The sequence below is a fragment of the Rhea americana genome, unplaced genomic scaffold (assembly GCF_003343005.1).
Source record: "Rhea americana isolate MKP2758 unplaced genomic scaffold, rheAme1 scaffold_142, whole genome shotgun sequence".
Taxonomy (NCBI): Eukaryota; Metazoa; Chordata; class Aves; order Rheiformes; family Rheidae; genus Rhea; species Rhea americana.
In genome coordinates this window covers 262,003-276,424 of record NW_028185506.1, presented here as the reverse complement: position 1 = coordinate 276,424, position 14,422 = coordinate 262,003, and positions in this window count along the sequence as shown.

Sequence of the window (14,422 nt, the reverse complement as noted above, 5' to 3'; positions counted from 1 at the left end):
GTTTGCATCAGGCTACTTTGTTTTGACATATTTTAGGACACATACATTCATAGCATAAACCACATTATTTTTTGTGATATTTCAGAAGTAAATGTATGCCAGCCAGCTAAAATGTAATGGCACTCAGGGCTTCATAAAACTCAGTAAGAACATCTTGCAGTAAACCTATGTCTTTGGGACTTACTATTTTGAATTTCATTCAGAAGAATCCTTCAGAGAGAAGCATGATTTCCAAGGAAGATTGTCCTGTTGCCATCCTTTGAAAGAAAGGCTAAAAATATGATTAGCTTGTAGGTGATGCAACAGGAAGCATTAGAAATTCCATGTTTCCAAATGCTTAGTACACATTAATCACAAGTGTTCTCCAAGGCCATTTGAAATGTACAGCAAGCCTACAAGGAAAAAGGCTAGTGTGACACATGTAGCATTATTGTTATTTCCCAGGCAACCCCAGCTGCTCAGTGCCCTACAGACTTACAAATGAGTTGTAGGAAGGAACACACCAGGAATGTGCATTTTGAGTTACTGATCTTGTCTTTATTCTCCTCCTTTGAGCCTTCATGAGGTCAATGACCTGTAGAAATCTGAAAGGAACTGGTTAGCTTGCCTCATGCCTGTTATACCTTGCTACTGTTGGGACACTGGAGGAGTCCTTGGAACCTAGTAGCAAGTTTCTGGAGTGAGGGAAGACTTCTCAGGCTCCTCAGAGGCTAGCTGTTGTGCTGGCATCAGGATGGTGACGAATGCCAGCTATTTTTTTGGCCCTGAATAAATTAAAATTGCTGCCACCTGGAGAGCAACAAGGAAGAGGAAACAATACACTCTTCCCCGTGAAAGAGTACATGGAGCATTATATTACCATTCTTGAATAGCAAGTAAAAGTGTAACCTCAGATGTGATTAGTTGGGAAAAATCTCCATGCCTCTTACCACCACCTAGGCTGATACATATGCCTTATAAAATGACTGGGAGAGGTTGTGGTGTTGTGTAGCTCCTTCAGCACCCTCTCAGTTCACCTGCTCTGGGTTTAAATCTGGAGAGCAATGAAATCAGAGATCCTAGGCACTTGTTATGGGTCCACTCGGTGTCAATGGTCAAAAAGTAAATTATTTTGGAAGAATAAAGAACTAAGAGGAAGTCTTGATCTGATTCTTTTCCCAAGGACTTTAAGGGAGTTTAATGCTTCTTTCTCAGGAAATTACCTCTGGTTAGTCTGATAACAGATGCCCGCTCATGTAAACAGGAGAAAGCCTAGGTTAAAACTTGTCATTTTCCTGCTCCTCTGATAACATGAATAGTCTCACCGAAATAAAGGGCTAGTTAGATAAACAAGGATGATAAGAACAGAGCCTGAGCAATGAACACTGACAGGATGAATGAGTCAGTTTTGCAACAAAGAATGTGGTGCTTAGACACTCACATGCTGCCTGTAGTGACATCTTGCATCACACTGGAGAAAGTCTGGGAGAAGGCCATACTGAGCATATCAGGAGCATCAAGATTTCACTACTGCCATTATGTGTCTCTGTTCATCTGAAATAAATTAATATTTCATGCTGCCATTGAGTGTCTGGGCAGGTGGTCGGCCCACAGACTCCTTTTCTTTTTGTTTCAACTTTATGTTTGTGACCAGTCACAACCTAGCACCTCCTATCTCTCTGGTTGTTCTCACAAAACTGGGTAGGTCTTCTGCTTCTCTCCCTTCACAACATTTTTTTTTTTATCTGAGTCTTAAAGTCCCTTTTATTCTTAAGCGGAAAAAAAAGAACAGCAGCACTCGAGTGTGAGTCCTAGTAAATTCAATCCTGAATTACATTAAGGGAGTAAATGATGAATCTAAGTCTATATATTTTGGTGTAAATTACCGTATCTTCCTCTTGATGTTTATTTCTGAGAGTCAACTCTTTCTTCTTCTCTGGTGTGATTCCCTGACACTCTGCTGATGACAGTACATCCCTGTCCCTTTATGTTTGCACCAAGACTGAAAGGTAAAGTGGGCTCTGTGTGTCAGGGTATGTGTTCTCATCTCAGGTACTCCAGAAGTGCTCTCACATGTAAACTCAGGCATTCATTGAACACAAAGGAGAACTGTGGTGACACAGAACTTGTTCTGCATTACCCGTCTAGTTTGGAAGGGGAGAGGAGAAAATGTGCAAGCACATGTAGCGCACTAGCTAATCTTCAGCATGCCAAGTGCTTTGGGTGAGGGTAGCTCCTCTGAGACTGTAGAAATGGTTGAATGAAATCACAGAATCATATAGAAATATGAAATTGTTAAAGCAGAAAGAGATCTTTAGAAATCATCTGGTCTAACCCCCCTGCTAAAGCAGGTTCCTCTGGACCAGGTCAAGTCCAGGAGCTCCATGTTGCTTCATAACGGCCTTCTGTCTTTTCATGATTTCTTGCTAGTGGGCTGGATCATTTTTGAGCTTTAAGGAGCTTAAATATCAGCCAGCTCTCTTGGACCCCCTCTTCCCTCTAGGATCCTACCCCACGCAATTGTTCCAAGCAGGTTCTTGAACAGGCCAAAGACACCTCTCCTGAAGTCCAGTGCTATGATCCTGCTTTTTTGCCCTGCTCCTTCCTTGCAGAATCCTGAACTATACCTCTTGTGATAATTGCAGCCAAATCTGCCCCTAGCTTTCACAGCTCTGTCCAGCTCTTCGTTGTTTGTAAGTATGAGATGTAGCAGAGCACCTCTCCTCATTGGGTCCTTGATAATGCGTGTTAGGAAGTTGTCATCTATGCACTCCATAAACCTCCTGGATTGCTTTTGCCCTGCTGTGTTGTCCCTTCAGGGTGGTTCAAGTCCCTCATGAGGACTAGGGCCTGTGAACATGAGGCTTCTTTCAGTTCTCTGAAGGAATTTTGGTCTGCTTCTTCTTCCTGATCAGGTGATCTATAGCAGCACCCATTACAATGTCACTCTTGTTGCTCTGCTGCCTAATCCTGACCAGGATTAGCTAACACTTTACCTGTTCCCAAGCAGAGCTCTGTGCAGCTGGATCACATTTAAGCCTAGCACAACTGAGATTTATGCCTTGCCTTTTAAGAGGTACTGAGAGGGGATTCCGTCTCTTCCTTTTTATCTTGCTGCTTCCTCCTGCATATGTCTGAGCAAATCACTCATGAAGTGCATGAAGTGTATCTGAGGAGCCAGCTGAGCACATTTTTTTCCCTTCACAGGTTTTTGTGGTACAGCTGATTTGACTTGTGCTTGGAAAATCGATTGGCACAATTCTGGTTGATGCCTGAGACTTCTGCTTGAATTTATTAGTACCTTTGCAGTTCAGAACTTCTCCTTCTTTCCTACTCCACAATAATATCCTGATTTTGCAGCCTGTTTCTTTAATTCTGCTGAGAGGCAAGCTAAGATAGCCCCAGTATCCCTTGTCCTGTCTTTCCCCTATATGCATCCTGTTGGTAGGGAGTTTAACTAGTTCAGCTGCTGCATAGTGCTTCATTTTTCTCTCATCATTATGTCACTCGCACTTTCTCCTCTCTAAATGGCCTCTACCTTTTCTTAGCTCTAATCCTTTTCATTTCACACCACCCCTTCTCAGCTCCTCTAGCCTGGCTGGAATGGGAGTTGTCCAGGAGAGGGTGTAGGATATGTTTAGATATGAACTAAAGAAAGTTTGCATGTCTGAGAAAATGTGTGTGTGTTTCCCAGCACTATTTCAGATCTATAAATACTTTTCCCTACAGATTCTGCCTATAGGATGTTCCCCAGACTTTTCTTTCTCCCATTTTTTTGGCATAACCTAAGTAGCTGTTTGCTTTTTGGCTACGGCTCATGAATTAGGAGGTGTCTATGTAGCTGTGTAGGCATCTTTCTTTATGATGCACAGCTTTTGTAGAAGTTCTCAAGCTGGATAAGTAAGTTGGAGTAGCAGTGCTGGTGACTTTGGTCTTGGCTGAATTCCCTTCTCTTTTAACCAATTTTCAGTACTAAAAGACAGGTCCTCTGTCTCACTAGGATAAGTACCAAGCCTTTGATGATTGAAGAGCAAGATCTCTGCCTACTGAGATGATCTTTTCAGGGTAAGATACTATGAGGGCAGTAGAGATGTGAAGACAACAGTAAGAGAAGATCTAGTTGCATTATGGGACTGCTTTGCCAGCAGATAGAGTTTCAAGAGTTCTCTTCCTTTTATCTAATTAGATTCCATGATCATAGCAATCCATATTGACTTTAAAACTGATAACAGATGTATTTTCTAGACAACGAGTCTTATTTAAAATTATATGAAACTTCCTGTCAAATTCAATAAAAGCAAAGGGGGCAGGAGACCTGCATGGGTGAGCAAGGACCTCTTGGCCAAATTCAGACAGAAGAAAAAAATGCACAGAATATGGAGGAGGGCACAGGCTACTTTGGAGAATTATAGGAATGCAGTCAGAGTATGTAGAGATGCTGCGAGGAAGGCTAAGGCCCAGCTGGAATTGAGTCTTGAAAGGGATGATAAGGACAATAGGAAGGGCTTCTTCAAATACATCAGCAGCAAGAGGAGGACTAGGGAAAATGTGGGCCTGCTACTAAATGGGGCAGGAGTCCTCGTGACAAGGGATACAGAGAAGGCAGGATTACTGAATGCGTTCTTTGCTTCAGTCTTCACTGCTAAGGGCAGCCCTAATGAATCCTGTAGCCTGGAGATGAGAGAGAAAGTCTGGAGAAGGGGAGACTTTCCTTTGGCTGAGGAGGATAGGATTAGAGATCTTCTGGGCAGGCTAGACATCCAAAAATCCATGGGCCTGAATGGGATGCACCTGCAGGTACTGAGGGAGCTGGCGGGTGTTGCTGCCAAGCCACTCTCCATCATCTTTGAGAGGTCCTGGAGAACAGAAGAGGTGCCTGACGACTGGAAGAAAGTCAGTGTCACTCCAGTCTTCAAAAAGGACAAGAAGGAGGACCCAGGCAACTTCAGACTAGTCAGCCTCACCTCCATCCCTGGAAAGGTGATGGAACAGCTCCTCCTGGATGTCATCTCCAGGCATGTGGAGGAAAAGAAGGTGATCAGGAGTAGTCAACGTGGATTCACCAAGGAGAAATCCTGCTTAACCAACCTGATAGCCTTCTGTGATGGAATGACTGCCTGGGTAGATGAGGGGAGAGCAGTGGACGTTGTGTACCTTGACTTGAGCAAGGCTTTTGACACTGTCTCCCATAACATCCTCCTACATAAGCTACATAGCTGTGGGTTAGATGAGTGGACAGTGAGGTGGATTGAGAATTGGCTGAAAGGCAGAGCTCAGAGGGTCGTCATCAGTGGCGTGGAGTCTAGCTGGAGGCCTGTGGCGGCGTCCTCCAGGGCTCAGTACTGGGTCCCATCCTGTTCAACTTTTTCATCAGTGATGTGGATGAGGGGACAGAGTGCCTCCTCAGCAAGTTGGCTGATGATACCAATCTGGGAGGAGTGGCTGACACACCTGAGGGCTGTGCTGCCATTCAGAGAGACCTGGACAGGCTGGAGAGTTGGGCAGAGAGGAACCTCCTGAGGTTCAACAAGGGCAAGTGCATAGTCCTGCACCTAGGGAAAAATAACCCTAAGCACCAATACAAGCTGGGGGCTCACCATCTGGAGAGCAGCTCTGCAGAGAAGGACCTGGGAGTGCTGGTGGATGACAAGTTGACCATGAGCCAGCAATGTGCCCTTGTGGCCAGGAAGGCCAATGGTCTCGTGGGGTGCACTGGGAAGAATTTTGCCAGCAGGTCGAGGGAGGTGATCCTGCCCCTCTACTCAGCCCTGCTGAGGCCTCATCTGGAGTACTGTATCCAGTTCTGGGCTCCCCAGTCCAAGAGAGACACGGAGCTCCTGGAGAGAGTCCAGCATAGGGCTACAAAGATGATCAGAGGGCAGGAGCATCTGTCCTATGATTAACGGCTGCAAGAGCTAGGCCTGTTTAGCCTGGGGAAGAGAAGACTGAGGGGGGATCTTATCAATGTGTACAAGTGTGTGAAGGGAGGGTGTCAAGAGCATGGGGACAAACTCTTTTCAGTTGTCCCATGTGACAGAACAAGAGGCAATGAACACAAACTGAACCACAGGAAGTTCCGCCTGAATGTGACGGGGAATTTCTTCCTTGTGAGAGTGATGGAGCACTGGCACAGGTTGCCCAGAGAGGTTGTGGAGTCTCCTTCTCTGGAGATCTTCAAGGCCTGCCTGGACGCAACCCTGTCTAACATGCTCTAGGTGACCCTGCTGAGCAGGGGTGTTGGACTAGCTGATCTCCAGAGGTCCCTTCCAACCTTACTGATTCTATGATTCTATGAACCACTTGATCATTTCCTTTGTTCTTACAAACTGTGCCAAACCCTCCCTTGAGTTCTGCCAAATGCAGATTCCACTTTCATTCTTCTTTTTTGCTCTGAATAGAGTGAAAGAATGTTTTTCTCTTGTCCAACATTCCTTGAGGGAATGTTGACCCTCCCTGAATGACAGGAATAATTGTAAACCTATTCATGGCTATGGTTGTTTGGGGAAAACAAAAACAAAAACAAACACAAGGAAACAACTTTGTTCTGCTCAGTGCATAGAGTTTCTAAAGTTCTTGGAGCTGCAGGCTTTTATAGATCACTTAACATTAAAAAGAGTAGTCCTTTCACTCTTTTTTTGCAGCATTAGGAAAACAGTTCCTCTTCAACTTGCAGAATTAAGATATCTTCTGACTTCTCTCCATGTCTTGAACCATTGTTTTCTTCTTGGTTATGTGTAATTTTTAATTATAGTGAGGTTCTTGAGAAATAATTTAGCTCACAAATTTTATGTTTGGTTCTTGTATTTATGCATTCAGTCTGATTTGAAAGGCTTCAACATAGTTTATCCTCTCCTTGGAATCCAAAAGTGCCAGTCCACTGTGCTTTCTGGAAATATCATCCTCATGACTGGAAGCTCTACCGAATGGAGTACTCTTTCGAGATTGGCACATACTGATGATCAGGAAAAAGGTGGGAAAGAAATATATGATGAACTGCAAATGAATGTGGACCTACTGGAGAGCGACCACTCCGCCTGCCATTTCTTGGGAACAAGGAAACATGTCTGTGCTGAAGAGCTGTTTGTAAAGCAGCTGCCAAAAAGGAGGCCCAACCTCTTTTAGTTAAATTTTGTGACTATCTTAAAGGAAGATAATTCCCAGAAGGCTCATAATTATCCTCTGAGGTGATGGGATGGCATTTCTGGGGATGTCAGACTTCATTTGTACAGGCAGCTTGCCTTTCTATTGCACTCCTGCCAAGACGTCAGACTAGATTGTTCCTCCGCTGTGACTCTCTAAGTGGGAGATGGATCAGGTTATTTCTAATAAGTGACCATGGCCATTTGAAAATGTTCCCTCTTTTCTGTTGGTGTTTTCTACTGGTTTTCTTACGTAGTGATGATGGTAAAACCTGGGCCAGGGGAAATCTATGGGCAAATAGCAATGACTGGCTGAATGTTACCCTCTCACAATCTATGCACCACATGTATGTCTGTACTGACTGCTCCCTACCCAAAGTATATTCCACAGGCTTCAGTTTTTGAGCCCTTTCCACACTGTTCTTTGGCTGCTGCCAAAGAAAGCAGATCAGCTAACTCAAGAACAAAGTTACTGGTATGGTTTGGCCACCAGAGGGCTCTGGTATTATTTCACAAATTTGACAGAATGATACAAAGAAATTAGAATTGTAGTTGGTCAAAAGGGATCGACAATCCTGCAAAAGCCTCGTGCCTTTTCCTAAAGCTTGGACACCCAAGATGAGAATGGGCTTAATGTCCAGCTTGTTGCATCACAAACAATCAAGAATCTGGGGCATTTCTATGATTTATCAGCCCCCTGAGAGCTGTATCTATGCTAATATTACATGGATGTGTTCATAAAATCCCTTTTTGTGTGAAGGAATTTTGGCACTGGAGGACAGAGGTGTGTTTGTGGGTGGGAAGGTGAGAACTATGGGTGAAGCAAAGGTAAAACCACATCACTTCTGAGAGATGCTCTCATCAAGGCATGGGAGGTGCATAGGAAGGGAAGTAACTTTCAAATTGCATCAACCTTTCCATGTCAAGATTCTGCTATTTTCTCTCTTCTCATTGAAGGACCATCTCATTTTCTTTCTTCTCATTGAGGGACTGTTGCAGCACAGGAGAAAAACAGAACTCAAGCTGTTATTCATTGTAGAACACTACAGTTCCTTGTGTGTCCTTGAATGAACCCCAGGTTTTGTAGCTGACCCAGAGCAGTACCATCAGGAAGGCATTTCTTTTTTTCCCTCAGCTCTAGTCCTATTTTTAGAGCTTGCTGCTTTCTCAGGGGCTCCACAGTCTATTTTTGAAAAGACTTTACAGGCTGCCAAACCATTGTTGCTTTCTCTAGGGCTGATCAACATGGTGCCTGTATTAAACATGTCCAGCATTTGAAATGGGTATTGCTTTAAAGTAGCAAAACATTACTAAATGTGAAAGATGCTTTTGAAAATACAACTCCAATGTGAAGTACTTTATTTCCACAAAGCATCCTTTTGATTGTCTCATGACTTTCCCCTTTTGTGAAACAAACATTGGTTTGACCCTCAAATTGCTCACAGCTGCATGAACCTGATCTGCACATTATTAGATCATCTAGAATGACTGTAAATCAGATTTGGTCGAAGTGTTGCAGCATGTTTAATATTTTTATAAAACTCTTGTTCTTGTCTTTTATAATCAGTAATGGTTAAAAAGCCTGTCTCTGAAAGCTCTGTAAGGAAGAAGTCAAAGGAGATAAAATATATGGAGTGGTAAACATTAGTAATAATCTTCATGATATCATTTTTGTGGTACTCTCAGCTAGATCCAGGATAATCAAAATGACTTTTTTCCCTGTGAGAAAAAAGGAAAAATTCAGGAACAGTTACATAAAGATGTGGGAGTATCACAGGATGTACTGCTGGTATAAGTCAGCACTGCTCCACTGATGTCAGTCAAATTAGCTGACATGAGGGAGCATTTGTCTGCAAGGGAAGCTGGGCTCAGATTTACAAGTGAGTTTTCATGGCTACATAAGCGACCACTTACCAGCTGAATACAATATCTTCCCATGTCACTCTCTAAACTCTTAACAAATGAGTGAGGCAATGTCTATGTTAAATCTCTTTCATGAATGCTTAAGCCAATACATCTTCTATATTACCTGCCACAGACTAATACTGCCCAAGTGGACATTTGCTGCTCTCCACTTCATGTTGTTTTTTTTTCTTGAGCTGTAATCCCTCAGCTGTGCCTTTGAGCCCTCAGTTTACAGGCTTGATTGGATGAATTTGAAATACAGAGTACCTCCTGCGTCAATTTCTTATGTGAATGACATAGGAAGTCCAAGGGAATGTCTCTGAAGGAAGTAATGAGCCAGCCTTTTCCAGAATCACAAGGGCTTTTAGAAGGCCAATTTTTCTTGCTTTAATTACATTTGAGGTCATAAATACTCTTACACATCTGAGCCTTGGTATTTACTATGGATGCAGGACAAAGAAAGAATGTATGCTATCTAAGAATGGCTCTACTAGTTGCATAATCTGTGTAGTTCTGTGGCCTGTTCCCAAAACACCAGCCGTTAAGGAACATCATGAACTGTTAGTATTCATTTTAGTTTTTAACTTCCAGTGGATTTCCTCTTCCATTAATTTGTYTAGCTGCCTACTGAACACTTGTAAATTATTGCCATCCACAACATCCTGCAGCAAGGTGTTCCATGGCTCAGCCATCCCTGTGTGAAGAATTACCTCTTCTTGTTTGAATCTGCTGTTTTATTTGTTGTTTAATCTCCTCCCTCATAACTTGACTTCTCTGGATTGCTTGAAGGCTTTAAATTCTTCGTTCATGAAATGCCCATCTCAAGTTTACCAGGAAACTTGTGAACTTTTGTGAACTTAACATGAGACTTGGACCTGTAACTAAACCAGATGAGTTTTGCTTAGGTTTGGATTTCATTAAAGATGCTTTACAGACTTCTTCTTATAATTCCACTGGAAAAGGAATAATTATTTGAAAGCCACCCAGCAGTGCTGCCTAACATGTTATGTAAATCTGTGGTTGTGCTCTCCTTTGAATTATTTCAGCTCCAGCCTTCCACACCCTCCACCAAATTCTCATAGAAGCCACTGATCCTGGCAAATCCTCTTGGCCACTGAGTTGGCTGGCTAGATTTGAAGGTACAACTGCCATACCAGATGGCTATGAGGTTAACAAGAAATTCATTCAGAGCTATTCATAAACCAGGCTGTCTTTTCTCTGAAGAAAATTGGAATCGACAGCACACTGACACACCTACCCACATCTGCACAGTAACATCTTAGTGTTCTGTGTTACATGGTCACTGAGGAGTGAAGGAAACAGCCTGTCTGTCACACATCTACTCTTCTGTGCTGCTTTACCCCACAGTCAGTACCAGCTCAGCAGGCTCCATCTGTGCTACTGAGCAGTGGAGGTGTTTGATGAACGGGTGAACCTGCTCCATTCGTAATAGAACAGAGTTGAAACAGTGCCGAGCTTTCACCTTGGACATATACTTTCAGATATCTTTCACGACCTGTATCCATCCAGCAGTCCTAGATCCCAGTTGGACTTGCACTGCAAACTAGGAATCAGGAATTTGTAGTGCTTTCTGAAGTAGTGGATTGTGGGAGGCTCAAAGTCTGATGGAAATCAAAGGGTTGGAGGAGGATAAATAAGAATAATTATTCTTCTATTTTCCTGAGAAACAATATTATATTAGAAACTGATGTTGCAATGAAGATGGCTGAACAGAAAGCAACCTAAAAATTTTCAAAGTTTCCTGTAAAGCATCTTTTTGTAACAGCTAAGCATCTCCACAAGGTCCTGGAACAGAGGTGAAGGATCCTGTATCAGAGCCAGTGATGAATCAGCAAAGATACCAGCAGGTAATGGGACGTGAGCTGACAGATTCTTGGCTTCTTTCTTTATCTTGGAGTATCTGCATTAATTTTTATCTTTAAACATTCTTGCTATACGAAAAAATAAACAAAGCAAAAACCAAAAAGAACACAAAAACTATGGCACCAGCTCTGAGTCATGCTGGTCTATTTACATGCTGATGTATTTAGGGGTAAAACTGCTGGAGTTCAATAAGCATAAAGAAGGAGTAGATAAGAGAAGTAGGGGTGGTAGTAGTAAGTTATCTAGATAAAAGAAAGGGAGGTGATGTATGCTTTCAGTAATTACTTGACAGCTTGCACTATTGGTCCCCAAATCAAATTGGCTCAGGATGATTTTAAGCCACTAGATTTTCTTCAAGTTAAATTTATTTTCTCAGACTTGGAGGACACATCAGTGTTATCTGCCCAATGGGAAGCAGAAAAGATTTAGATAATGAAATGTACCTTGCTGAAGATCTGTTCTTATCACTGTGACATTTGATGAACATATCTTTTAAGTGATATGACTCATATAGCGCCTCTGTTTGTCCTTTTTCCCCCCAGGCTGTGGTTGCACAATTAAGGATCACTGCTACCAGACTGGTGCAGTAATGGATCGTTCAGTGGGATCAGCTGCATCTAGAACAAGTATGAGTATTCATGTTTCTGTTGAACTACTCACAGCACACACAACTCCTTATGGTGGTTACAGGACCAGGCTACACTGACATAAGGCTTGCTGGATCAAATCAATCTGTTACATTTCGGGGTTCATTTGAAAGGGCATCGTGAGTTTATATGCTTTGTGTTATGTGGCCAAGACATTTTTGATCTAGCACTAGAAGTCTTAAAGATGGATTTGCAATATCACTACATAGGGCCAGTCCTCTTTTGATGTACTATTCATGTGTTTGTGGTGTAGCTGGTGTATATCAGAGATACAGTTTGAAGCGTGTGTGGAAACTTCTGTGGCTTCTCTTCATCTACAATGCCCTGCGATTTTATAGTCTCTGGCTAGATTATGCAGATGTCTCAGCATTGAAAGTAGGTCTAGACCCATCCTTAATAGACTGCATTGGCACAGCTATTGTTACCCAGCTATTGCTTATTCTGTAAAGAAACGATCTCTGTGACCAGACTAGCACTCTGCCTGTTCAGTTGCAGTTCCCAGTTTCTTTTTGGCAGACATCTGTTCATAGCCCACAAACTCATTTACTCTCCTGAAGAATTGAAGAGGAAACCTTTTTTTCAGTTTCTATCTAAACTCTCTGCTTGAAACTGCATGCAAATAATCTGCTTGTCAGACTGGAGTATCTGGGCTGCTGCTCTACAGAGCCCTTGATGAAACACTGTAGAGTGTTTCAGGGTGAAACACTCTGTAGAGTGTTTCAAGGGGAACAGAATAGCTACTAGGAAATGGGTTGTCTCTGCTTCCAACTGCTAGAGAGCACAAAAAGAAGGTAAAACTACCTTTTAGCCTATTCCTAGTGTCACTTCTCTTTATGAGTGGTTTGTGCAGTTGCCACGTGAATATTATGCACTTGCATATGGGAAGGGACATGTGTCATGTTTTTGTGAATAAGAGGGGGATGTCCACAAGATAACTTTTCTAAGAAAAGGCTGTTGAGCCTGGTGCTTTGATGCCAGTGCTGAAAAATCAAGCAGCTATATACTCACAAGTTTAGACAAGCCAGTTGTGCATGAAAGCTATTATTGGAAGATATAGCACAAAAATAAAGTACATGCAGCACATGTGAATTGAGAAAGTGTGATCTATTTTTAGAGCCTGTTTGCCTATGTGCTGAGTCAAGGTTTGCACACAGATCAAGCCTACATCTGAAATCTACTTTAGTGAGGTTGTTAGTTTTCAGGCAATTTGTGGCTCCCTGCAAAATTCTTTCTTTATCATTTTTTTTAACTAGTATCTCAGTACTGCAGCGAGATTAATTAGAAAAGCCAAAAAATTAATGTTAGTAGAGAAAGGGAGGCAGAGGAAAAAGGTGAACAACCTTTTGTTAAAGAGGGATGGGCTTAGCAAAAGTAATAGCTAGCTAAGGGCAGAAATATCAAAAGAGCGTTATAAAGTACGCAATGGGAAAAAATGGCTCTGAAAGGAGTTGAAAAGCTTGCATCTTGTTTTATCCTTACTAAAACAAACCTTTACTGAGGGAACAACCACTAGAGAAAACAGGAACTAGAGAAAGAAATTGGAACTACTTTGCATGAATTACAGCCGTCTCTAGCTTTCTGGGCTTGGAAGAAAAGCCTCTAGATTACCAGGACTGTCATGCTGCAAGGTAAAGGGATGCTAGCTGGGCATAAAAGACTAGCTGACTGGCGTCAGTCCTAGTGGATGGATTCTGTTCTGCAAGATACTACCTTTTGCAGACTGCCTTCCAAAGCAGAACTACTGTCTATACAAATGGTGAAAATTAAAATATGGGTCTCTGCATGGCTGAAGGTTTTCCCTATGAAGGAATGCCTATCCATTGTTTCCAAGAGGCAATTTTACAAATTCCAGAGACACCTACGCTGCCTCAGATGACTGCAGTCATTACCTGGGACAGGAAGTGTTAGTCCTTGTCTTCTACTGTCCTGCTATGCCATTAACACCACTAGTACACCAGCATTACAGTTCACCTTCAGCTTGAAGGAAATAGCAGCACAGATCTGCTGAGGGAACAGGAGTGGTGCAGAAGGACAGGCTCTGTTTGCTCATTCATGCCTGGCACAGGAGAACCTTTTGGGTTCCTCTGTGCAGAGAAGGTGGATTGCAGATGTGGAGAATGTGGCACTGGTAAGCCAACAGGCACATCAGCCATACTATGGTGGCCATCATGTGGCCAGTGAGAAGCAGGCTGGCTTATGCAGAAGAACCAAGTGGACCTTCTTTTAAGATGTAAATTAGAAAGTGAACAGAGTCAGGCAGTATCCACAGCTTTCTGAGGGGAAGAGAAAATGTTTTTTATGCTAAACAAGATGGAAAGTACAGTGAGAGTGGCTTGAATATTGACTTGATAGTAGAGACCCAGATGAGGCCCAGGGCAGAAACATCTTGTATCCTTCACATGAAAACCAGTCCTGCTGGATTTATGGTAATGTTGTAAAGCACTTGTCCTGGGGAGGCTGGCTGTAGAGATTGACCTGAGTGCCATCTAGTGATCTAACAGCATAAATAACTCTTATTCTAGCCAAATGACCATGTTGTGCTGTAGCAGAAGCTCTACAGAGTAGGGTCAGTAAAAGCAGAGAAAGAGCCCATGTTGTTGAGGTAGATCACCATTGCCTAGATAATGATTTGCTGAACACCGTGTCTAGTGATGTGTCTGACATCAGAGGCATGAATAGCCCACCTGAGTTTAACTCAGCTGAAATCTGCATTGTTGCAGAGCCCACAGAGTTCTTATGAGCCTCAAATGTGGGCAGCATATGTATAAACCTTCTATCACAGAGTACAAAAAAAAAGAAAAAGAAAAAGAAAAAGAAAGAAAAAGAAAAAGAAAAAGAAAAAGAAAAAGAGAAAGAGAAAGAGAAAGA